This window comes from Balaenoptera borealis (genome assembly GCF_965194805.1).
Source record: "Balaenoptera borealis genome assembly, chromosome: 11".
NCBI classification, from domain to species: domain Eukaryota; kingdom Metazoa; phylum Chordata; class Mammalia; order Artiodactyla; family Balaenopteridae; genus Balaenoptera; species Balaenoptera borealis.
Genome location: NC_138868.1, coordinates 17148868 through 17175787, shown reverse-complemented (window position 1 = coordinate 17175787; position 26920 = coordinate 17148868). Strand labels below are relative to the sequence as shown.

Sequence of the window (26920 nt, the reverse complement as noted above, 5' to 3'; positions counted from 1 at the left end):
ATAATTACAGACTTTTCTGGAGAAATTGAGTGCCATAGTCCCTTGCGTTCTGAAGTATATAAAAGTCAATATGTGTTTTTTGGAAACTGTGCTTGAAAATACACGAAAGAAATTAGACAGTCCTAATAAGTTGTCTTTGGTATTGTGGATGCAGCTGATCTAATGGACAAGGAGCCCAAGACATCTAAACGAGGATGATTGGCAACACCGAGCAAAGGAGTCTAATGCTAGAACATCAGGGCCATACAGAAGTAGAAAAGACCCTAGGAGGTCGTTTCATCCAAGCCTCTACCTCTGGTCAGGTGAATTCTTGAAACCTGACCTATTTTATTCAAGGTAGAAGGACCTATTTTATTTTTAAATATGCCAGAAAGGGAGTTCTCAGAGTTTCTAATTAACTTAATCTACTTAGTGAAGTTCTTCCTGATATCTGACTGTACCCATTATTGCTACAGTTCAAGCACATTTCTGTAGACTAGGTGCTTTGAAGATACAGAGGACAATATATCTGCATCCTGATGGGATCTGACTCTGGGCACGTCAGTCCCAAAGCCGCCCAACTCAGATGTTCTCTGAGTGGCATGGATGGCTGAGGCTGCCGTTTGTGGAAGTGGAATCAGCCATCACCATGCAGTTATAGCTGGGGTTCATCAAAAGGACATTTTTTCAATAAACAGTAATCCTACCTCCTGTTTGTGGTCATTAAGGTTTACAAGACACTTTCTCAAACATTAGTGCATTTGGCCCTCACAACAAACTCAGCTGTCATTGTCTCCACTTTGAATATAAGGAAAGTGATGCTTGAAGAGTTTGAATCCAGTCTCTGTGTTCACCCGGCAACAAGAATGAGAAGGCAGGACTCAAACACAGGACTTTTGCCTCTGAGTGCAGAGCACTAAGCAGGGTTCCCTGGAGAAGTTTCTCGCATCTCCAGTAATTCCTGAAACAAATTAGGGTAACCAGTGTTCTACGCAAAGGAGAGGGAGTAAAACTGAGATCACCAGAGACTTCTAATTTGAGGCCAAGCAATTAATGCTCATTCTACTAGGGATTACTCCCTTCTGAGAATAATATGCACCCACATAACAATAGAGTGACTTGAAAACAATGCTCTCCAACTATTGCCTCAGAGTCAGTGTGAGTAGTGCTGCATGACCTTGGGCAAATTAGCTAGCTTCTGCAGACCTGTTTTCTGTATGCATAGACAGGGAATCTCAGTAGTCCCTACTTCGGATGATTGTTGTCGAAGTTAAATGACTTAATATACGTAAAGTGCTATGCGCAGATGGCAGTGAGTATGTTCAGTGTATGGTATGTATTATCTTAGTTATTATTGTGTTGAGACATTTTGCTTCACTCTAGAAATGTCCTGGGTATAATATCATATCTTAAATCATATTACTTCCTTTTGTGAATCTTTGACTATGACAGTTCAGGGAATCATAGAAGAGAGAGAAGAGGAAGGGTGATGGGTGTACTGGCGTGTATGCACTGTGTGAGTGTGTGTGTATGTGCACACGCTGTGTAGCACTGCCTGGTATAATAGGCCTGAGGACCAACAAGTAAACCAGAAAAATTTCCAAGCAAAGAAGATAGATGTCAGAGATCATTCTGTAAAACTCAAACATTTTATTCATGTCAAAGCCCTTCAAGCTCTGATTCTGAGCCCATGTGCTTCTATTTAACTCTAATCATTCATTTATTTTTCTTTAACAAGCACTTACTCATGATTTAATATGTGCCAGACTCTGGTCTAAGTGCCTTACAAATAATAACACCTTTGACTGTCACAACAAGTGTATGAGGTAGGTACATTAATGTACCCACTTACCAAATGAGGAAACTGAGGTGCAATCAATCATATAAGTGTAAATCCATTTATAAAATGATATAAAAGGCATAAAATAATTGGAGCTTAAGTATTTGCATAGTACTACATACTTTCTTGATGACTTTCCCATGCATTTCTTTTATAAATGATTCTCATTTTTTGATGATCCAATTTCCCACCCCACTTCAGATTAGAAGCTGTGGGCTAGAAGTTGGGGGAAGGGTGGCATTGGTGGCAACAGGACAGAAGAGCTGATTTTGAGATAATAATTGATGGTGACGGGATGGAAATGCTGATTTTGAGATAACCAATAGAAAGACTATAAAATGCAGTCATGAGAACTCAAAGAGCACACTGGCCGAAGACTGTTTAATGTAGTGGAAACAAGCCCTACACATCTCAATACATCCTGAGTGCATAGCTTCTGTCTGGGCAGTAACAGGTTCATGCTGACAACTGGGCTATCAGGAAAATGAAGTCATGTTCCTCTGAAGATGAAAAGAATGTATATATATTTTTTAGCTGGTCAACATGTCTTTTAAATTGAGCTATAATTGACATATAACATTATATTAGTTTCAGGTGTACAACATGATTCGATATATGCATGTATTGTGAAACGATCACCACAATAAGTCAACATCCATCACCACATAGTTAGGATTTTTTTTTTCTTGTGATGAGAACTTGTAAGTTCTAGTCTCTCAGCAACTTTCTTTTTTTTTTAAAGATTTTTTTTAAACTAATTTTTATTGTAGTATAGTTGCTTTACAATGTTGTGTTAGTTTCTGCTGCACGGCAAAGTGAATCAGCTATACATATATATATATAAAATCCCCTCGTTTTTGTATTTGCTTCCCATTTAGGTCACCACAGAGCACTGAGTAGAGTTCCCTGTGTTATACAGTAGGTTCTCATTCAACAACTTTCAAATCTACAATACAATATCATTAACTATAGTCACCATACTGTACATTACATCCCCACGACTTATTTGCAGTTGACCCTTGAATGATGCAGGAATTAGGGGTGCTGACCCTTTGTGCAGTTGAAAATCCACATGACTGTACAGTCTGCCCTCCGTATCCAAGGGTCCACATCCACGGATTCAATCAACTGCGGATTGTTTAACGCTGTAGTATTCAGTATTGAAAAAAATCCACATGTAAGTGGTCCTAGTGCAGCTTAAACCCATGTTGTTCAAGGTCAACTGTATTTTATAATTGGTAATTGGTACATTTTAACCACCTTTACCCATTTTGCCCAACCCCACCTCCCATCTCTGTATGAGTTAGTTATTGCTGTTGTTGTTTGGATTCCACATATAAGTGAGACCATACAGTATTTGTCTTTCTTTATATGACTTATTTCCCTAGCATAGTACCCTTTAGGTCCATCCATGTTGCCCCAAATGTCAAGATTTTCTTCTTTTTATGATTGAATTATATATATCTCTCTATATATTTTTTAGCCATTTATCCATAGATGGACACTTAGGTTGCTTCCATATCTTGACTATGGTAAATAATACTGCAGTGAACATGGGAGTGCATAGATCTTTTCAAGTTATTGTTTTTCATTTCCTTTGGATAAATGCCCAGAAGTAGAATTGCTGGCTCATATGGTAGTTCTATTTTTAATTTTTTGAGGAACCTCCATACTGTTTTCCATAGTGGCTGCAAATTCATGCTACCAACAGCGCACAAGCATTCCCTTTTCTCCACATCCTTGCCAACACTTGTTATTTCTTGTCTTTTTATTAATAACCATTCTAACAGGTGTGAGAAGATATCTCACTGTGGTTTTAATTTGCATTTCCCTGATGATTAGTGATGTTGAGCACCTTTTCATGTACCTGTTGGCCGTCTGTATGTCTTCTCTGGAAAATGTCTGTTCAGATCTTCTGCCCATTTTTAAAGCAGATTGTTTTTTATTTTTTTATTATTGAATTGCATGGTGTAAGCATTTTTTAAAAGTGAAAATAGCATTTTCTTAGTTTAAAGAGCAATGCATTTTGGGGGGAAAATATTAGAAAGTACACTTAATCAAAAAGAAGAAAAAATACCCATAATCCTAACACTTAGAGATAGCATCTTAGTGTGTGCATCTGTGTATAGTTTTGTTTTACAAAAACAAGCTTATATATGGATTTTTCACTTAACATTTTGAGAACAGATTTTCGTGTAATATCTATCCACTACAACGTAATTTTAAATGGCTGAGTAGAACTCCAGTACATGCATGCATCATGATGTATTCAACGAATCCCTTATTGTTGAAAATTTTCAACTTAAAAAAACTTGGGGGGGGGGAATTGTAGGTAATGCAGCAATGAATATATTTGTAGCTAAATTTTTGTGAACATTCCTGACTACTTCTTAGACTAAATTATTGCCAAATTGCTTTTCAGAAAAGTTGTTCCAAATAGTGAAGCACATTGGAAGGCCTTATATTAAAAACAGTTGAAATGAGAGTTAAAGCCAAGGGGGCAAGGGGGAGCTGCATAAATGGGTATGCTTCAGTTAACTGGGAAAGTCCCTTTATTGAGGAATGTCTCATATCCAAACAAAGTCAGATACCTAAGGTCCTGTTAGTTTTTTAAGGCCTCAAAGAGCATTTTTTTTTGGTGTATTATTCTGTTTCTCCGCCTGCCCCAAACTCAATGTGTAGGAGTTATGAGTAGTGGATTGGAATTAAAAACCTGGATCTATGTTCTGTCTCTGCTGCATGCTCTGTGATATTGGGAAAATATTAAGTGTCTTCTGAGTCTCACTTTTCCTCATCAGTAAAATGGGAATAATAGTATCTCCCTTTACTGCCTCATAGGGGCCTTCTGAGGTTTAAAATCTCAAAATAAGAATAACGTACATGCATTCCCTTTTTAGAACAATGAAAACCTTTACACATGTAAGCTCTGATGGATATAATTTAGTATATATTTAATCTCCTGCACACCCTGTACCCTCGGTCAAGGAAGAAGACCCCCAACCTGACAAGGAGGCATAGGTTCTAATCCTAGATCTGCCACTAAATAGCCCTGACAGTTTAAGCAAGTCACTTTCTCTCTCTGGAACTATTTCCCCATTTGTGAAATGCGGGGGTTGTAGCACATGGCTTCCATCAGCAAGATTTTGATATGATCTTTATTAGTGACTCCGATATAGACTCAGAAGAGGAATTATTAGTCCCATAAAGGGGACCAGATCCAGAAAGGTTAAATCCATTACCTATGGTTGCATAGTTTATATTTTCTTTTCTTTCTTTTTTTCCACGCCGCGCAGCTGGTGGGATCTTATTTCCCCTACCAGGGATCTAATCCAGGCCCCTGGCAGTGAGAGGGCGGAGTCCTAACCACTGCCAGTGGACCGCCAGGCAATTTCCATATAGTTTATATTTTCATCTGCTCCTTTCTGCAAGGCTGGTAGCAAGGGATAAAATGAGGGTGATTTTTCCTAGTTGTTACTAGAAAGAAAAATTTGGAATATAGTTTTTCCACCCCTTTTTCCTAAAGAATTCCTTTTTCATTATACTCTTCTCTTTTTATCCACTTGGATTGCTCCATTATTGTTTGGCTAGGTTGATTCAGGTATAAAGGGTTTAAAAAATACATTTGGTGTCACAGGGACCCAGCATAAAACTGAGTTCCTTACTACATAATGAGATCTTTGAAACCAGGAATATCTTACACATTTTCAAATCCCCAGCGTCTGACATAATGTTTGGCACATAATTGGTGATTAATGATGATTGTTATGAAAGGTAGGGTGGTGAGCAGACATCCCTGTCTTCTACGCTCCAGACAGAGTGTAAGGATCTGTCTTCTAGTCAATTCTTGGTTTTAGACAACTAGCTCAGTAGGAGTCTTAGGAAGTGGTTAGAAGGTAGGAGGAACTTAGGAGGAAACTTAGTGAAGACAAAAGATGTGGGTTGAAATTCTGGCTCTGACACTGACTAGCTGAGTGGACTGAACCTCAGTTTCCTCATATGTAAAGTGGAGATAATATTGCCTCCCTGTCATGGTGATATATAGTACTAGGATATGGTAAGGGCTTATTATGGGAGAGTTCCTCTTCGTGAAAGATGTCACAAGATGCTCTGGGGTGAACCATGAACAGCAGGGGAGATCTTTGGAAAATTTTGTTCTTGGGCATCTTTTAACTAATGCCGCCCAAAAATGGTATTTTCACCTCATTGCTATATCTACCAGTGGAATGTGTGCGTGGACCTGCATGAATACACTGATGTGTGCACCTGCTCTGCAATCTCTCATGGATACAATGATACCTGGAGAGTATATAAGGTCTTCTAGAGGAACATGATGTTTTTCCTCCTGTGGGCCTTCTTACAGTACTTCAGAGATTGCCACTTGGCAGACAATGAGTACATTTTCTTTGAAATTCATTAGGAAAGTCCAGTGTTCCAAGAGTTTGAAATTTGGTCCTTCCTCAAACCCAGTATATTTGATTTTCTGTTATCTGCATGCTGACTGCCTATTTGATCTGTAGTCCATCCGACCATGAATCCAGCCTGTCTTCTTCCTGACACATAAAATAACTCCAACAAAAAACTTTGATATTGAATTGCTCAGGGAACATAGTTCTTTTAATATCATTTTTTTTAAAGCGCAGCAACAAAGAAAACAGTGCCACAAAGGTAATCCTACTTTAAAAATATGTAGATGGGATCCCAAATATTTTGTGTTATCCTGTGTTTCTGAGTTAACTCATCCCATAGCTGAAATCTCGTTGCCCTACAGGCAAATTTTACCCATCCTTCCCCATCCAGCTCAAATGACACTTCTTTTATAGAGCCTTCCCTTCCCCCACTTCCAGAGTGGTAGGTGAGTTCTTGCTTAGGGCCCGTTTTGTGGCAACTCAGAGACATTAATTTGTGTAATAAGGCAATAAAATATTGCAATTAAGAATTTACTGTGTAAAATTTATGTTTGAGTTGTTAGTGGTTTATTTTGTTTTGTTTTAATCCTTCAGAACTGCAGACTCCCAGAGTGGGTATGGAACCTCACTAATTCTGGCCTAGGAAGGATACAGATTCCCCAGTGATCAAAATAGCTCTGGTCAGGAGCAAGTGACAGCTGGACTGTGGTCACCACTTGCCTTTGTTGCCAACAGATTCCTCTAAAATATTTGATTTGAGGTAATTATTAAAAATAATAGTTAATATTTTAAGTTCCTCTCATATACCAAGTACCCCTTGTATATTATTTCAAAATCCAACAACAACCATGGTGTAAATTTTCACCATTTTAGGGACAAGAAACTGAGGTTTAAAGAGGCTAAGTTACTTTCCCAAAGTCACCTAGTATATACTGACTCTGAGTTAACCACACGGCATAACTTAGTCCTGCTTGGGTTCATAGTAGGTTCTTAGTAAATAGTGGTTATTATTATTATCATCATTATTGTTATTTTTAAAGTGATGAGTGTAGGTCTTCTGGAGAATTCCAAATCCCATGTTCTTTCCACTGTGTCAGGGTACTTCTATTGTCTTTCCTTTGTCTGACTTCTTTTTGGTCGAAAATAATGACAGAAAAAGATGGCTATTCTCTTGGTATTGAATGATATAATTCATAGGAAAGTACTTTGAACACTGGAAATTTTAGGTATTAAAATTATAATTCTATTAATTATTAAAATATTATAATATTCTAATTCTAGTTATTATTATTGGTCTATCTCCATCATTATTTGATTGTGAGTCCTGCTGAGTAGGAATCTTGCCTTATTCTTTGTATCCACAGAGCAAGTAGTTACATGATGCTTAATAAATATATCGTGCATAATACATTTGCATTTACTTGCTTTAAGAGGTAGACTGGGATCTGTGGACAAGTCTGGGTTTGGTCTAGACTGATGGAGAGGTAGGCCGGTTCAGTGGCCACTCAAGCCAGATATATAGTCTGATAGGGTGGAGCTCATTCATTCATTTGAAAAGGTATATTGAGGGACTTCCCTGGCGGTCCAGTCGTTAAGACTTCCCACTTCCACTGCGGGTGGGGGGGGCGCAGGTTAGATACCTTGTTGGGGAGCTAAGATCCCGCATGCTGTGCGACGCGACCCCCACCCAAAAAAAAAGGTATCTTGAGTATCTAATCCATGCCAGACACTGCTCCAGACAGAGGCAAACAGCTGTGAACAAGAGAGAGAAAGTCTGGTGAAGGAAGCAGATAATGCATAAGTAGGAAAATTACCCATTGCACTAAGGAATGAAGAAAATGAAAATGGCTAAAGTGAAAGAGAGTTTTTAAAAAGTAAGGCAGAGGATGTGTCTACTTTAGGTAGGGTGGTAGAGAGAGGCCTTTCTGAGACCTGGATAAAGAGAAAGAATCAGCCATGTCCAGATCTGGGAAGAGGGTGTCCAAGTAAAGACTAAGGCCATTAGGCAGAGACTGGATTGGCATCCTTACGGGACAGTAAGGCCAGGGTAACTGGAGAGTAGTGAACAAGGTGACACAAGGCCTAAAAGGTGAAGTCTGAAAAGTAGTCAGGAGCCACGTCATTTAGGTCTTATTAGCCCCAGTCAAGAATTGGGGTTTAATTCCAAGGTCAATGAGAAATCCATTGGAGGGATTGAAGCAGAAGACTGATATGCTCTGACTTATTCTTAAAAATATCTCTTTGGCTACTGGTGGAGGATGGACTGAAGGAAGGCAAAATGTAAACAGGAAGACCAATTAAAAGGCTATTGCAGGGAAATTCCCTGGTGGTCCAGTGGTTAGCACTCTGCGCTCTCACTGCCGAGGGCCCAGGTTCAGTCCCTGGTTGGGGAATTAAGATCCCAAGCCATGCGGTGTGGCCAAAAAAGAAAAAAAAAAAAAAAAAGCTATTGCAGGTGAGAGATGACAGTGGGAGATGGTGAGAAGCGGATGTGTCTTTGGTATATTTTTGTGGTACAGCTCACGGAATCTAAGGCTCTCGGTGCTCTCAGGAAACTGGGATGGAGCATGGCTCCAGCTACCCTCATTTTCTCTAGGGCTTGAAGCTTAATGAACAAATATTTGCCTATTCAGGACCAAAATTGGAATCTTAGGGTTGGAAATGATTAACTTTCCCATTTTACAGATGAAGATATAGAGGCAGAGATGAGGTAAATTGACTGATCAAAGTCACACTGTTTCTTACTGGTAAATCCAGCAATAGGGCACTTCTCTCCCACAGTTCTTTCCATTACAGAAAACAGTTCCTTCATAGCAGCGTTCGGTAGCCTTTGTTTTGACATAAATCCTGAAAGGTCAGGCCCAGAATATTAGGAGGATTTCCTGGCAGTTGTCTAAACAGTTATACGGTTTGGTGACTGGTGACACGGTCAAAAATATGACTAGGCCTGATCCTTGTTTCTAGTACATCCATGAATAAAAAGTTTTGCTTCTTCTTCTTCCTTTTTTTAAAATTTATTTATTTATTTATTTATTTTTGGCTGCGTTGGGTTTTCACTGCTGCGCACGCGGGCTTTCTCTAGTTGCGGACAGTGGGGGCTACTCCGTTGCTGCACGCATGCTTCTCATTGCGGGGGCTTCTCTTGTTGCGGAGCACGGGCTCTAGGCCCATGGGCTTCAGTAGTTGTGGCTCCCGGGCTCTAGAGCACAGGCTCAGTAGTTGTGGCACAGGGGCTTAGTTGCTCCGGCATGTGGGAATCTTCCTGAACCAGGGCTTGAACCCGTGTCCCCTGCATTGGCAGGCGGATTCTTAACCACTGCGCCACCAAGGAAGTCCTTTTTTTTTTTTTTTCCCCTCTCTAAACGCTATGGATTTTGTTTCTTTTTTTATTTTTCTTTGTTGCCCTGACTAGGACATTCAGTACGATGTTGAAAAACGGTGAAAGCAGACAGTCTCTCCTTGTCCCTGAACTTAACGGGGTGGAGGAAGTTAGTTGTAGGTTTTTCATAAATGACCTTTATCAGGTTAAATAAGTTCCCTTCATTCCTAGTTCACTAAAACTGGTGGGTTTTTTTTTTTTCATGAATGGTCATTTTAATTTCTTTTTCTACATATGTTGACATGATCATGTCACTGTTCTCTTTTATTTTGTAAATGTGATGAATTACACTGATTTTCAAATATTAAACCAATATTTCACTCCTGGAATAAACTCTACTTGGTCATGATATATTATCATTTTTATGTATCATTGGATTGGTTTGCTAATATTCTGTTAAATATTTTTGTCTATGTTCATGAGAGATATTAGTTATAATTTTCTTTTTTTATAATGTCCTTGGCTATTATCAAGAACATCATAATGCCTCATAAAGTAAATTGGGATATATTTCCTCCTCCTCTATTTTCTCAAAGAATTTATAGAAAATTGATATTATTTCTTTTTCGAATTTGGGTAAAATTCACCAGTGAAACCATCTCAGCCTGGAGTTTTTTTTTACAGAAAGTTTTTAATTCCTCCCTCATAGGTAAAAGATGTAGGATTATTTGGATTTTCTATTTCTTCTTATATCAGTGTCTAGGACACAAATTCTATTTCAACTAAATTCTCAAATTTATTGACATAAAGTTGTTCATAATAACCTTTTTATTATCCTTTTAATGTTTGAAAGATCTGTAGTGACACCCCTCTTTTATTCTTTATATTGTTAATTTGTATTTTCTCTCTCTTTTTCTTTATCAGTCTACCTAGGAATATATTAATTTTATTGCTCTTTCTCAAAGAAGCAATATTTGATATTGTTCAGTTTATGTTTTTCTATTTTATTGATTTATGTTCTTTATTATTACTTTTTATTACTACATATTTTGGCTTTATTTCCTCTTTTTCTAGATTCTTGCATTGTTTATTTAAAATCTCTCCTCTCTTCTAATATAAGTATGTAATGCCCTAAATTTCCCTCTAAGCACTGCTTTAGCTGCATCCCACAACTTTTCAGATGTGATTTTTTAAAATTATTTTTTATTTCAAATTCAATTTGGGGATAGTTTACATCTCGTTTTTGCTAATGATTTATAATTTAATTCTTTTGTGGTCAGATAACGTGCCATATATGGCTTTAATCCTTTGAAAGTTATTGAAAATGGTTTTATGACCCTATATATGTTCTATGTTGGTGAGCATTCCCTGTGCACTTAAAAAAAAAAATGTATTCTGCAGTTGCTGGATATAGTGTACAATAAGTGTTAATTAGATTAAGTTGTTGATAGTATTATTCCAAATCTTATATTCTCACTAATATTTTGTCTGCTTGTTTTATCAGTTACTGAGATAGGAGAGTTAACACCCAACAATAATTATGGATTTGTGTGTTTCTCCCCTTAGTTCTGTTTGTTTTGCTCTATGTATTTTGAATCACTGTTATTAGATGCATACTCATTTAGGATTGTTGTTTCTTCTTGGTGAAGTCACTCATCATTATGAAATATTCTTTTTTACCTCTGTTAATATTGTCTGGTATTAATATCATCTAATATTAATTTCATACTCCAGTTTCTTATGATTAATGTCTATGCATTATATCTTTTGCCATTTTTAAATTTTAACTCATCTGTTTATGTTTAAAGTGCATCTGTTTAGCATAAAGTTAGGTCTTGCTTTCTTATGCAGTCTGACAATTAGTGCCTTTAATTGGAGTGTTTAATCAATTTACATTTAACATAATTGTTAATATAGCTGGATTTAATTCTACCATCTTACTTCTTTTCTATTTGTCCCACCAGTCTTTGTTCCTTTTTTCCTCCTTCTGTTGTAATAATTTAGTATTATACAGCACAGTTTTATCTCCTCTATTAGCTCTTAACTATACCCATTTGGTTTTTATTTTTTCTGGTTGGTCTAGGAAGTATTATTTGCATTCTTAGCTTATCATAACCTTTTATGAATTAATCTGATGCCACTTCATATATATTATGAGAATCTTACAGTGTGGTATTTCCATATATTTTACTTCTGCATATATTATAAACCATACTTTTACACAATCACTTTTAAGGAAATCATAAAATTAGAAAATAAAAATTATTATGGTTACCCACATATATAAGGATGCTCTTCACTCCTTTGTCTGTGTGATTTTCCTTCAGCTCAAAGGACTTCCTTTAGTATTTCTTATAGTGCATGTCTGCTAGTGGTGAATTATCTCACTTTTTGTTTATCTAAAAAAAGGCTTTATTTTGCCTTCACTTTTTGAAGGAGACAGAATTCTCAAATGGCAACTTTTTCTTTTTTTTCTTTCAGCATTTTAAAGAGGTTATTCCATTGTCTTCTGGCTTTCATTATTTCTGATGAGAAGTCAGTATTTAAAATTTTATTCCTCTGTATGTGATTGCTTGGCTATTTAATTTTTTTTAAATTTATTTTTGTCTCAGCAATATAACTACAATGTGTCTAGGTGTGGTTTTGCTTATATTTTTGCTTCTCAAGATTGGCTGAGTTTCTGGGGTCTGTTGGTTAATATTTTTCATCAAATAAGGGGGAAAACTTGGTCATCAGGTCTTCAAATACATTCTGTGACTTAATTTCTCTTTCCTTTCCTTCTAGGACTCCAATTACACCTGTATTAGACAATTTTATATTGTCCCTCAGATCCCTGGGACCTATCCATTTTTTTCAGTCTTTCTACTTTCTGTGCTCCAAGTACTTTGATCTCTTCTTCTGCCACGTCCAATCTGCGTTTAAGCCATTCAGTAAAATTTTAATTTCTGATATCATAATTTTTACTTTTAGAATTTCCTTTTGGTTCTTTTTATAGTTTCTATTTCTATATGGAAATTTCATCTGTCCACCTACTATGTCTAGTTTTTACTTAAAGTTCTTAATATGTTTTAAAGTTCTTGTCTATTAATTCCATTATCTGTATTTCTGGGTCTGTTTCTTTTGACTGTTTTTTCCCCTTGGTTATAGGTCACATTTTTCTATTTCCTTACATAGCTAGTGATTTTTTTCATTGTATGCTGGAAATTGTGGATTTTACATTCTTGTATGTGGTTTATTTGTCTTCCTTTGAAGAGTGTTGACTTTTGTTCTGTCAGGTGGTTAATTTACTCACAGATTAGCTTGATCCTTTTGAGACTTGTTTTTAATGTTTTTAGGGAGAGTATAGAGTAATTCTTATTCTATAGCTAAAATAGACCTACTCCTAAGTCTTTGCCCTTCTGAAATCTCAAAGGAATGCCCAGTATGTTCAGTGAGGTCTTTCTATTCTGACTTGTCAGACCTCCAATGTCTCCAAACCCTATGCAATATCTGGAATCTTTGCACAGCTCACAGTTTCTCAATAATTATTCTCTGCCATGGCTCACAGAGTCTTTTTCTATGCATGCATAATTTAGTGTTCAGTGAAAGATTCAAGGAGACTCCTATGCATATTTTAGAGTTATCTCTCTATATACAGACCCTTTCTCTCTGATACCCAACACACAAATTTTAACCACCTAAGCAAACCTGAACTCAAATCATTATCCCATCAGATCAGTGAGATCACTGTGCTTTGCTTAAGTTACCCCTTCCTGCACCACAGTCCAGAAGGTACTTCTAGACAGGAAGCTGAAGGTGATTATGGGGCTGACATCATGTGTTTTCCTTTTCTCGGTGATTACATTCCTTCTCTGATTGTCATCTAAAATGTGAACACTTTCAGTTTTATTTGTCTTATAGCAGGAGAACTAGTCTGGTATTAATTACTCCATAATGGCTGAAAATGGAAGTCTCTAGTACAACTGAGTGGTTCACATTCAATTGTTCATACCCCTCCATCTTAGATGGCTCTAGTTTTTTTGTTTGTTTGTTTGTTTAGTGGAAGTATAGTTGATTTACAATATTGTGTTTGTTTCAGGTATACAGCAAAGTGATTCGGTTATACACATATTTTTTTCAGATTCTTTTCTGTTATAGGTTATTACAAGATATTGAATATAGTTCCCTGTGCTACTATGCAATAAATCCTTGTTGTTTATGTATTTTGTATATAGTGGTACCTGTTAATCCCATACTCCTAATTTATCCCTTCCCCACCTTTGCCCTTTGGTAACCATAAGTTTGTTTTCTATGTCTGTGAGTCTATTTCTGCTTTGTAAATAAATTCATTTGTATTACTTTTTAGATTCCACATATAAGTGATATCATATAATATTTTTCTTTCTCTGTCTGACCTACTTCACTCAGTATGATAACCTCTAGGTCCATCCACATTCCTGCAAATGGCAATATTTCATTATTTTTTATGGCTGAGTAATATTCCATTGTATAAATATACCACATCTTCTTTATCCATTCATCTATTGATGGACACTTAGGTTGCTTTCATGTCTTGGCTACTGTAAATAGTGCTGCTATGACTGTTGGGGTGCATGTTTCTTTTCAAATTAGAGTTCTTGTCTTTTCCAGTTATCTGCCCAGGAGTGGGATTGCTGAATCATATGGTAACTCTATTTTTAGTTTTTTAAGGAACCTCCATACTGTTATCCATAGTGGTTGCACCAATTTACATTCCCACCAACAGTATAGGAGGGTTCCCTTTTCTTCTCACCCTCTCCAGCATTTATTATTTGCAGACTTTTTGAGGATGGCCATTCTGACCAGTATGAGGTGGTACCTCATTGTAGCTTTGCTTTGCATTTCTCTAATAATCAGCGATGTTGTAGATGGCTCTAGTTTTACGTTTGAGAAATGGAATATCTCTGAAAAGGCATGTGAAACTATATATATTTTACAGACAAAGAGCATGGCCAAGGTGATACGTGGAATTCAAGACGTTGTTTACAAACTCTGATTTAATTTTTTCCTGTAAGTGTGGTTGTGTGATTTTGTATATTTGTGTGTGAGAAAGTAAAAGTGAGAGAAGATGAGTATTAGAAGGGGAAAAAGAGAAATCAAGTAAATATAAAAGTAAGGAAGACACACGGGGAGGGTCAGAACCTTTATATTTAAAAAATAATACTCTTGGGACTTCCCTGGTGGCGCAGTGGTTAAGCAACCTCCTGCCAGTGCAGGGGACACGGGTTCGAGCCCTGGTCCGGGAAGATCCCACATGCCGCGGAGCAGCTCAGCCCATGCGCCACAACTACTGAAGCCCTCACACCTAGAGCCCGTGCTCTGCAACAAGAGAAGCCACTGCAATGAGAAGCCCACGCACCGCAACTAGAGAAAGTCCGCGCGCAGCAACGAAGACCCAACACGGCCAAAAATAAATTAAAAATAAGTAAATAAATAAATTAAAAAAAAAAAAAGCTCTTTAAAAAAAATAATAATAATACTCAGCTTGAAAGTAATTTAAAACAAAAAATGTTTAAACTCTTCTTGTAATATTAGCTAAATTTTTGAATGCTTATCATATTTCAGGCATTGTTCTAAATGCTTCATATATTTTAATTTATTTACTCTGCACGACAATCCTTTCTGGTAGGTGCCTGTATTATCCCATTTTACAAATTAGAAACTGATAAGCAGAAAGATAGTATAACTTGCCCAAGGTTATAAGGTTAATACGTAGGAATTAGGACTTGATCCCAGGTGGTCTACATCCAAAACTCTACCTTTTTAACCTGTGCACTGCCTTCAGATCAGAGAAAGATCTTGTTACTCTCTCTCCCCTTTCCCTGCCTCACTTCCCTGTCCCCAAACTTAAAAAAAAAAAAAATTCTATGTTAAGTTTTGGTGAGCTGTAAAAACCTCACTGGGATTTGGTGCTGGTGAGAGTTGCTTGACTATTGAAGAGACAGGCATTCTGGTGGTCCACAGATTTTTCACACTGGACTCCTAACATCTTCCATTTCATCAGCTTCAGTAACCAATATCTCTTCGATATTTAAGTGACCTTCAAGTGTGGGCAAAAGTTGATGAGTGACTCAGGGAGATTTTCAGTGCCTATCTCCTTAATCTGGACTGCGTGAGAAACCAGGTGACGATTGTGATGACCCATCTTTCTTGAGATATAGGAGGTTGTTCGAAAAAAAAAAATCACTTCCCTAAATCATCAGGAGACTGACTATTTCTGCTTCTGACGAGGGTGGTGAGATTGGGAGGGTGGATAGGGATCCTGACCCAGACTAGAGGCACTGAGTCTCTCTAGGATTTTGTTTCCACTTCTCTACCTGAGAGTTGATATCTACCTGGGATGAGTTCTTCCTGTGATCTTCGAGATTTCAAGAAGGAAAAGGATAGCAGATTGCAGGCTGTTATTATGGCAAGATCATTTCTCTCTGGCCACCAAACAGTTGTTCCCTGAATCATTGAACCACTGTGTTCAGTGTCTGTCAAACTCAACTGCCTTTGAAATTTAGAGGAGAAAGTCTGTGTGTGCCAAAAGCAAGGCCCTGAATCACCCAGCACCCAGCAGGAAGACAGCAATGAATCAGGTTGGAAGTAGTGCCAGGAACCACACCTTGCAGCTGGTATGGACCTACAAGTGCCTATTCCACAGACGTCTTTCCAGGCCATAAAATCTCATGTCCTCGCAGACAGGAGGTGCCATTGTCTATTCTCTCTGCTGTCGGCAAGGCTCCTGATTAGTGAATCATCTCCCTAAATATCTTTTTACGTGGATTGAGCCATGTACTAGGGAGATCATGTTTTATTTGAAATATCTAAGGAAACTGCATTAGACATTACAGTTTATGAAACAAAATAGGGTGAGTTTGTATTGGAAACATAGCATCTTATTTACTAGGAAGATCTGAACTTGGACAGCTCTACCCGGGCCCATTTGAAAACTACTGTCCTTTTTCTCTTGTCAACCAGAGTTCTGCAATTATTCTATATAATTGTTATTTTTCTTTTCTTTTTGGAAGGAGTCTCCTGCTGAAGAAAGAATCTAAAGAGATGCCTAAGTTCCAGGGAATTTTCCTCTAAGACTAATAACATCAAGATAGCTTTGATTTTATTTATTTATGTTCATTATTTTTTTCCACAAGAGAAATACGTGTCATCTTCAGAGATCCTGGGTTAGAATTTTTTATTTTACTTGTGCTGGTTGAAGACAAATCTCAAACCCTGATGCTGTTTTTTTTGTTTATTTCATGAAGAATTTCATATGGTTCTTGACAACTGATGCCTTCTATAGAACCAAGAAATATTGTTATACACTGTGTATATTAAAGATATCTTCCAAGTGTCATTTCACCAAACAAAGAAATTGAAACACCTCGCACTACACATTTTTGGTTAAATATTTAACAGCTATTATTTTGAAAGCCACCCAGAGTAATACTAGCCAGGTCAAAACAATGTCCCACTGAAGGGCCAGTTAAATTTTGGCTCTCATTCTACATTTATACCCCATCTTCTCCCTCTTTAAGTTCTTCTGGAAACAAAACAGAGTATCCCTCCTCCAGCAAACCACTTGCAAAATTCCATGTAAGAAAATTCTAAACTTGAAATTATGAAACGTCACCATTCGTTTCTGAGGATTCCGGAACTGGAATTCAACCAGAAACTTTATAATTTAGGGCTGGAGAGCCTAGAACATTAACATCTGAATTGGAATGGTATTGGCTCCAAGGTTAAAAATAGAGCACCACAGTTTTATTGCCTGTGATTATGACATACTCCCCATGAACATCAGTAGGGCTCAAACGTGTATTGAAGGCAGCCAAAAGGTAAATAAATTAACTGAAGTGACTCAGAAAGCACCGAGGGAGCAGAGATGTGCAGCGGTAACAAGGGACTTTGTTTTGGAGAACAGCCCCACTCAGAACTCAAGGGAGAGCGCCTCATTAGAAAACTCAAAGTACTATAGTACTAAAATGAGTTTCATTTATAAGCTTTCTCCACAGACATGGAAAAGAATACACGTATTATGACTTAAGGGGACTAGTGTTATGTTTCGAAGGTCTGGGCACTTACCAGACATTCAAGCCAATGCACTTTTCCTTTTAACCCAACAGAATACCTGGATCATGTGTACTAAGAATGTCTGTTTAAAAAGATAGACTAAAATACGTTGATGTAAAGACCTTGAGACTTTTGGGACTTCCCTGGCGGTCCAGTGGTTAAGGCTCTGCGCTTGCATTGCAGGGGGCACAGGTTCGATCCCTGGTCAGGGAAGTTACGCATGCCGCACGATGTGGCCAAAAAAGAAAAAAAAATAAAGACCTTGAGACTTCTTCAATTCCTCTTACCAGCTTGCTTCTTGGAACAGCTTCCTGCTAAGGCAATTAGCTACTACTGAAGCTCATCCTTGTAGAATATTTTTTTCTCAGTGATTTGCGTTTATGACTTAACCTTGCTGCATTTTTCTGTATCAGGACAAGGCCTGGTTGTCCATTGTCTTTCATGAAGGCATCTATGGAAGGTTTTGAAGTCCACTGGTTAAGAGGAAAAAGTGCTTTTGTGTTTGATCAGTACGTAGGCGGAAGGTAGTTGGGAACAATGCTGAGTCACACTTTAAAACAGCTGCATTTGCAAACAAAATGAGAGGGCTTCATCATAGGCTTTGAAGTTCCAAACCTGGGTCCTAGCCTTGGTTGCATCAAGGGCACACCTCTCAATGACTCTCAGTTTCATTTACCTTTTGGTTAAATACCAACATTTGTTGAGCACTTGCTATATACTCAGCACTTTTATTCATTTAAACCTCACAACAATCCTGTGGAGCAAACATTATTATCATCCCCATTTTACAGGTAAGTAAACTGAGGCTCAGAAAGTCTATGAAGCTTGTTCAATGTTACACAGCTAGAAACCTAAGAGGACCAAGATTCAAATTCTCATCAGTCTCATTTCAGAGTCTGAGCTTTTAGTCGCCCTGAAATGGGTCTAATAATATTGTCATCGACACTGTGAGGATCAAAAGAGATAATGTTTGTAAAAGCACCAAATTCATATACACATGGGAGGCGTTATAATTGTTAGAATGAGGTCATTTAAGAAAAGGGAAAACTAAGAAATAGTTACATGACATGGTTATGGAAAAGTACTTTCAAATGCCTATAAACCAGAGCTGACTTGTTCCATGTAAACCAACTTAGAATTTCCTGAATACATTATTTTTCTTGACAGTACTCCCATCAAAATATTAAATATGATATGTTACATAAATCAGGTATGATGAATGACCATTTCACTTTAGATTGTGTCTGTTTTTGAAAGCTGGGCAACCTGAAAGACAAAGAGAAGCAACTCTGGTCTATTTGTTACCTCTGAGCCAAGTTGCACTGGTTTGCTTATTTATTTAAGTTATGAAGACATTTGCACAGAAATTCATCTCAAACACCCCAGGAATAATAGTGTAGGTTACCAATAGTCTAGATAGTGTTATTTGTTGCTTGTAGGATCAGAGTCTATGAGACGAAGACATAATGTTCCTTAAATCACCACCACAATACCAAGTTATTTTACTTTCAAATAGAAATTTAAATGGACCTCTACAAGCAGTAAATTTAGAAACACAGTGATCAAAATGTTTTGTAGATTTACTGTTAAAAAACAACCCAAACAAACAACAACACAAAACCCCAAGGATTTTGAAAAGATTTATTTGAGTTCCATATGCTCTATCTCAGAAATATTCAATATCTAAAACCCAAGTGTTTGGGCCACAAAGCCAAAATATACTTTTCCCTCTATGGGATCTGTAGGTTCCTCAGATCCGAAAAGCACTCTGCTTTTGCTCCATGAGCCTGTCCTCTGTGGTCAGAACTCTGTTGACAGGTGGTGCGTGAGGTAGAAGAGAAGGCTCAGGTACTTCTTCCTTCCTTCTCTTTGCTATGTCAGGAACTCAACAAGAGCCCTTCAGTCATCAGCGGGAAGGTCATGGCTACATGGGCCAACCAGATGGAATCTCTTGTGGAAACTGCTTCTTAGCGTCAAACAACAGGCTTGCCTTTTTCTAGTTCCCATAGTACTGATGGAATTGATTGAAGTGATTGGTTTTTTTAGGGTAATGTAGACAGATATGAATGTATAATAATAGGTAGGTCAAGAGTAAAGGGACTGTGGTCACGAGTATGTCGTGAAACGAAAATGTACACCTTAGTTACCAGATACTGTACCCTTTGTGGAGCCGAGGACTGAATTAGAAATCATACTTAATATCCCTTACAAAGAAATTTTGTCCAAATTCTTGGGCTTGATGGTGACAATAATTCCCCAACTAGAAATGGGGATACTTTATCTGATGGATGTCCTTTTTTTCTGAATTATGAGTCTATTGATAGAAAACGTCTTTCAGGGTTATAATTTGTATCACATTTAGTGCATGTTTAATAATTCATTTTATTGAAAAGAATAGCATTTTATGAAATTGGGCTACAACAGAAAATCCACACTGAATGGTTTCCATACTTATGGGTTATCTTAGCTGATCTCCATCTGCTGGGGTGTAAAGGCTTCTCTTCTGAAAACCAAAAGTTTAGTTGAGTCATAGCTCCAGTTATGTAGCAGTTGCTCCGATCTTACCCCTTTTGTCCAAAAATAGGAAAGGGTTTGCACCCTAAACAATCTGAAGTGGTTTTGTAAAGTTGCATGGGCTCTGTCATTGGAGAAGGTAAACCAGAGGTGGAGTATTCTAGGAAGAAGATACAGAATGAGATAACTGAATGCACTGCACAATGTTTGAGGGACAAGGGATTTTACTCTTACTGTTTTTTTGAGGGGGGGCGCGCCTCGCGGCTTGGGGGATCTTAGTTCCCCGACCAGTAATTGAACCCGGGGCCACTTGCTGAGTCCTAACCGACAGGGAATTCCCCTCTCTTACTGTTTTGATCCCTATTGAACCCTGTTGACTTCTCAGAGCCCTTGGCCCCCAGCTACTCAATAATAGCTTTTATTATCTGAAGTTGGAACCTCACTTTTTTTCTATCAGGCAGAATATTGAAAATTATTTTTAGGATAAATAGAAGAGGATATGTGATAAAGAAGGTGACCAGATTTTATAAATGAAAGATTTTCAACTAATTAATGGAATTTGCAATTTTTTGGAAAGGTGATTCTAGACTTACTAGCCCAGACTCCTTTCTCCTTAGTTACTAGTTTGTGCACTTTGAGAAGAAAAGAGGGCATGAATAAGGAACCATCATATGAGGAAATGAAGACGTAAATCCCCTTGGGAAAAATTTTTTTTGAGGGGAAAGGCCTATAAAAATTTATCTAGGTGCACCCAAACCAAAATGGCTTAAGAAAGGACCATCTTCAAAAGACAATCTCATGAATTTTAACATCAGAATGGAATCTAACAGTTCTACAGGATTTGTGATTAAATCCTTTTTTGTTTTGAATATTTTTTTTCCTTTTGGTTAGCTCAACTTGTTTTATAGTGAATAGGTGCTGTTTGTGATGTCAAAGAGCTCCTCTGTGGGTTTCAACAATAATATCAAGGAAAAATAATATTGCTGGAGTCATGTTTTAAGACCAGTTGATTAACAAAATTCAAGGCCTTGCATGGTTTTGGGTCTTGTGGCTGAAGCTTTACTTTCCAGGTTTTAATCTGGAGGGAGAGTGAGTAATTTATTTAAAATGGCTGAAAATGGGACTTCCCTGGTGGTCCAGTGGTTAAGACTCTGAGCTTCCACTGCAGGGGGCATGGGTTCAATCCCTGATTGGGGAACTAAGATCCCACATGCCGAGCAGTGCGACCAAATAAATAAATAAATAAAACAAATAAAAGACAAAATAATCTGGCTGAAAATGAAGGATTCCATGCAAGGTCTTGTTTTATCAATATAGCAATAGCAATTTTTGGAGCCATAAGCTAACATTTATTAGAGCTTCTGAATCAATCATTTAAAAAATTTTTATTTCTTTTAATTATTTTTATTCTTCAGTTTTATTGAGATATAACTGACATACAGCACTGTATAAGCTTAAGGTGTACAGCCTAATGACTTGACCTACATATATTGCAAAATGATTAACACAGTAAGTTCAGGGAACTTCCATTACCTCATACAGTTATAAAAAAATGTTTTTTCCTGGTGCTGAGAACTTTTAGGGTTCACTCCCTTAGCAACTTTCCAATATACCACATATAGCAATGTTAACTAGAGTCACCGTGCCGCGCATCACATCCCCAGTAATTATTTATCTTATAACTGGAAGGCTGTACCTCTTGACCACCTTCATTCAATCACATTTTAAACTCTTTCCCGTCTGCCATTAGCCATTTGAAAAAATGATGACTAAAGATTTAGATTTTCTTTTTTGCATATTCTTCAAACAACATGATTTTTTAAAGTAGCCTATTTTTTGTCTTATGAAATGACCAATAACTTTTTTTTTTAAAGGGTTTTAGCAAAATGTAACTGAACAAATCTAGGTCTAACAAATCAAACCATTGCTACATTGTGGTCTTTTTAAAAAGAATTACCTTTAAATAGTCTTTCAGCAAAGTGTTTAAAAAACCACAAATATGGACTTTTTCCTTTTGTATAAAAAGGTAAAACACTTTTATTTGTTCATGAAAACTGGGTGGGGGAGGAGAGATCATTTATATTTTCCTGCATATAAGTGCCACGTGAAGAAGATCTGAGGAAAAGTAGAACAGACCCCGGTAAGTTTTAAAACATATATATATGCATATATTTTATGTTTTAAAACATACATATATATATTATATATTACTGGATGAATGCTTAAAATGTCACAAGATTTCTGGAAGGCCTCAGATGCAAGCAGTCAGTGAGGTTATACATGGAAGATAGTAAGAATTACAATTGAAAATGCAGTTTCAAAAAAAAAAAAAGCAGTTTCAAAAATCACAGTCCTTCCAAGCCTTATTCAGTCTAGTTTCCTGTCTAGACATGCAAATTGAACTGAAGAGTTGAAGCAATTATTCAGATAATTTAAAGGAAAAAAATCTCCTCATTGAAAAAAGATTTGGAGGAGCCTAAACTGTGTGAATTGTTTGTCCTCACTGATCAATTCACCAGATAATTGTACTTCGCCCTGAGAGTTTGAAAAGGGCCGTAGGATTTGAGTCAGGAAGAAATTTCATGAACATTTTTTTTTTCCCTGTGCGTTCAACCTCAATGAAATGTGTATAATTTATAGGAAAAGAAAGTAAGGCTCTCGGAGAATCCTCTTTCAAGAAAATCAGAAGTTATTTTTATGAGGGATAGAAAATCTTTTATTCATAATGACTCTCCTCTCCACCCTAAAAAAGTTTTCTCAAGTCTAACCTTCTAAGTACCTTTCTTTTTCAGATGAGATGACAAGATTTAACTGGAAGACAAAAGAAAGTCATTAAGCTATTTTCAGCTGGATGTGATACCCTATGGTTCTGTTTACGTGGTATTTGTATATTCTTGTGAATTACACACTTTAAATAAAGGAGGGAATTATTACCAGTGTGTTCAGTACACATTAGGATTGTTATCGATAGGTGCTAAAGTAACAGCCAAGCTATGAAATTATAAAGGTTCAGAAATTCAAAAGTAATTACATTGATCTGGTCAGCTAAAGGTAGATGATCTTTTAAAAATATTTTTTAAAACACATTATGAATTATTTTAAACATTTAAAGGAAATGTTCACATAAAACTGAACTGGGCTGCAAATTTCAAGGTAAAAATCGAGTAGATTAATAGTCCATGAAATATATCAGATATTTAAATTAAAACAAAATTTGAAACCCATTCATGCCAGAAATTACTACTGCAAAAGCCTGTCATATGTCCTATTAGAAAATTAGAATCATAATACTTAAACCAGGAAGAGTTAAATGAGTATTAAAAGGAAGCTTATTATTTATCTCACTGTTCTTCAAATATAGACTAATGGAATACATTCAGTAGAATCACTTTAATTCTGATACTGCTTTAAAGAAAGGTTCAGGCACATACAAAATTTAAAAGACAGTTCTTCTACAAACAAAAATATTATCAAAACGATTCCAAATATCAGACATGAAATGGCTGTTATCTGTTTACAAAAAGCCTAAGCTTTATGAAACTAAATTGTAAAATGTAAAAAGAAAACAAAACCAAAAATTAAAATTTCTCCAAATTTAACTTTTAGGATCTTTCATTACAATTTTGTAGTATTTGAAGATTTTTTTTCAAGATGGCATAATTAAATATTTTAAACTCTTAACATAAAGCTTTTATAAAGCCTGCGGCAGATACTGGCCTTAATCACTAAATGTTAAACCAATAGTTACTGTTAAAAATGCTGTACTTATTTTTTTTTAACTTCATGTATTTTCAGAATTAAAGTAAAAATAGATAATTCTAAAATAATCTGAAAAACTAAATTTTGTTTATTAACAATCAATTTGTTTGGCAATTGATTTATAATTCAGAAAAAAAAAGAAGATAGGACTAAAATATGTTTTATTTGGGAATCATAGCTTATAAATATACTGGAAGCATGCAAGACCTTTTATCACATGTTTATGTGAACCTTATTTTAAAAGAAAAAACCAAATTATAGAAAGAGGATGTTATCCTTTTAAATTACATTGTTTTAATTTTTGCCAAGCTGGAACATTTTGATGAAGGCGTAATTGATAACTATAGAAATTCATTGTCAACATAGTCCTGAAATTTGCCTTTAATAATTCAAAAATATTAAAAAAGACTAAACTAAACAATTTTGGACTAATAGTTAACATATGACATTGTTAAAAACCAATATAATTTTTTACATTCTCCCATAAGAAATCATTGGCAATTTCTAAATTTTAAGATGAATTATTTTTAATTCATAAATATTTTAATTTAGGAATAACATTATTGTAAATATTGAAAACTCTTCCTATGCTTTTTAAAAGTTTAAATTCTTGATATTTGAAATAATAATATTTGAAATACTAAAAGGAAGATGAGCTAATTTCATTAAAGTTTTATTTCTATGAAAAACAAGGAGCTGCTAAGAAAGTATTAATTGCTTAAGATTTTTTATTTCAATTTTTGAAAAATTGAATTAAAAAAAACTCTGCATTATACCATTTGTAAAACAATGGAAAAGTATACATTCTGGATAGAAATCCTATTTAAAAACATTTACTAAAAACCAAAAGCAATTTTAACTAAATATAAAAAATTTTAAATTATTTCAGTTAAGCTCTTCTTACATTTATAAAGCAGAATAACAAAATTTTATTTTGAGTGCCAAAATTTAAGTAATTTGGTATTTTATTGCTCAGATTTTTGTAACCTTTAGTTGGAATATAAACCTTCTACTTACTTCAATTTATTTATAAATTCTAAACATAAAGTATACATTCTAGAATTAGTCACATATTTATTTATTGGTTTTTAAAATGCATATAAAAATAATGCATTTTTGTTTTTACAAACAAATAAATGAACTAGTAGCAAGAAACAGAAACCATGTGGCATATTAAAGATTTCTTGCATTTTATTTTTTAAAATTTGCTAAAACAATAATTTCAGGAAAAGGATTATTTTCATTTTATCTGAGACCTGTAGTAAAATAAGTAACATTTTCAAAGGAAAATAATACTATTCTTTTTAAACTTTCCATTTTGCCAACTCTTAGGCTTAAATGAAACAGATGCAGCAGATTACAATTTGATGCAAAATGTAACTCAAAACATGATTCATAATCTTATCTTACCAAACTAAGTATTTGCATTGATATAGAAATAAATATTACACATTCTATAGGGTAAAAATAATAGTAAAATGGGTATTACACAGAACGTAGGAGCTACTACAGAAAGAATCAATAAGGAGGGAAATTTTAATACAGTTTTAGAACCTTCAAATCCATGCTAATCAGTTGCATTTACTTTACTTTCTTAATGAATTAAACTCACAGTCTTGAAAGCTGCAGAGGGGTAGCTTGGTTTTAGAAGGTGCACAAAGGTTAGATGACTCGGTTCTAGCTACCTGATGTTTACAAACATCCAGTTGTCAGGCTTGACCCAGGCAATAGTCCTGCGCAGATTTCTGGTTTTTCATACAGATATACTGACATTATAAAAACATGGTAATTGGTTTTATAGTGATTATATGGAATTATACCAACATTGAAAGAAATGTTAGGGATAAGCCCTATTATCTCCTGAATTTGCTATTTAAATGTTTAGGTATTAGTCCTTGATTTAAAAACAAAATTAACTCAATTACAATGAACTGCATTTAAGAAAAAAAAAAAATATATATATATATATATATATTTTTGAGTTAAAACAAAATACATGATTTAACAAAAAATTTATGCTGATATCAAATAGGAACCATAGATGAAAACTAAAATGACAAAAAAAAAACAAAACCCTAAAATGGCATTTTACTGTTTTGTTATTTACTATTATGCATTCATTAGGTATTTAAAGCATTTTAAAAATAGTGATGTTATATCTGTTAACGTGTAATTTTTAATTAACTTTAAAAAATTTTATAGTATTAAAAAAATCTATATTCTGGTGTCAGAGTATTTGCCAGTATCAATGAAAGCTTAACAAGTAAATTGTGCCTATTTCTAAAACATATTTTCAAATATTCTAAATGATATTCCTTTCTAGATTTTGATCAAAGAGTTCTGATATAATGCTCACCTTTAGACTCGTGATCATGATAAATCTTTAAGAAGTTTTAATTTTGTGTAATGTTAAAAAAAATCTTATCTGTATTTTCAAAGTATTATTAGAAAGAACTGAAAAGCAGTGGCAAATTTTTCTTTTTGTCAGCTTTAATGTAGGTAATAATAATATTTTAAAACTCTCAATACTGGTCCAGAAGTTTTTGTCTTTTTGACTTTTTTTTTTTTTTTTTTTACAAAATGCCATATAAGAAGAAATATAAGCAACAAGGATTTACTGTATAACACAGGAAGCAGTATTCAATATCTTGTAATAGCCTATAATGGAAGTAGTCTGAAAAAAAATGTATATATAACTGAATCACTTTGCTGTGCACTTGAAATTAAATCAACTATACTTTAAAAAAAAGAAGAAATATAAAATTATGGTTTAAAATGTTTGCAACATACCACATAAAACAAATATTACAAAGCAATGATTTTTTTTAATTACTAGAGAAATTAGATCCCATTTCAGTACAATTTTCTTTCCTTTTTTAAATAAAATTAAAAAAATTTTTTTATTAGCTTCTCATGTTTTGTTTTTATAGTGAAATCTCATTTTGCTGAAGAACTTCCTGTTTGAAACTTACCCCAAATAAAATAGATTTGAGCATTCTCAGCGACATTATTGGTTCAAGCTTGGCAACT

The 26920-nt window shown here is 35.5% G+C and overlaps 1 long non-coding RNA gene across 2 annotated transcripts in view; it reads left to right on the top strand.

Moving 5' to 3' along the window:
• Positions 1-26920, top strand: part of LOC309606584 — a 64804-nt gene that overhangs the window by 28850 nt on the left and 9034 nt on the right. Inside the window, exon 3 of one of the 2 annotated variants that reach the window (XR_014231964.1) lies at positions 16576-21123. The exons of the other annotated variant lie outside the window; for it this stretch is intronic. This is a non-coding gene — a long non-coding RNA (uncharacterized lncRNA). Of the gene's footprint in view, positions 1-16575; positions 21124-26920 lie in introns of those variants that run through there. 2 annotated transcript variants of the gene reach the window in all.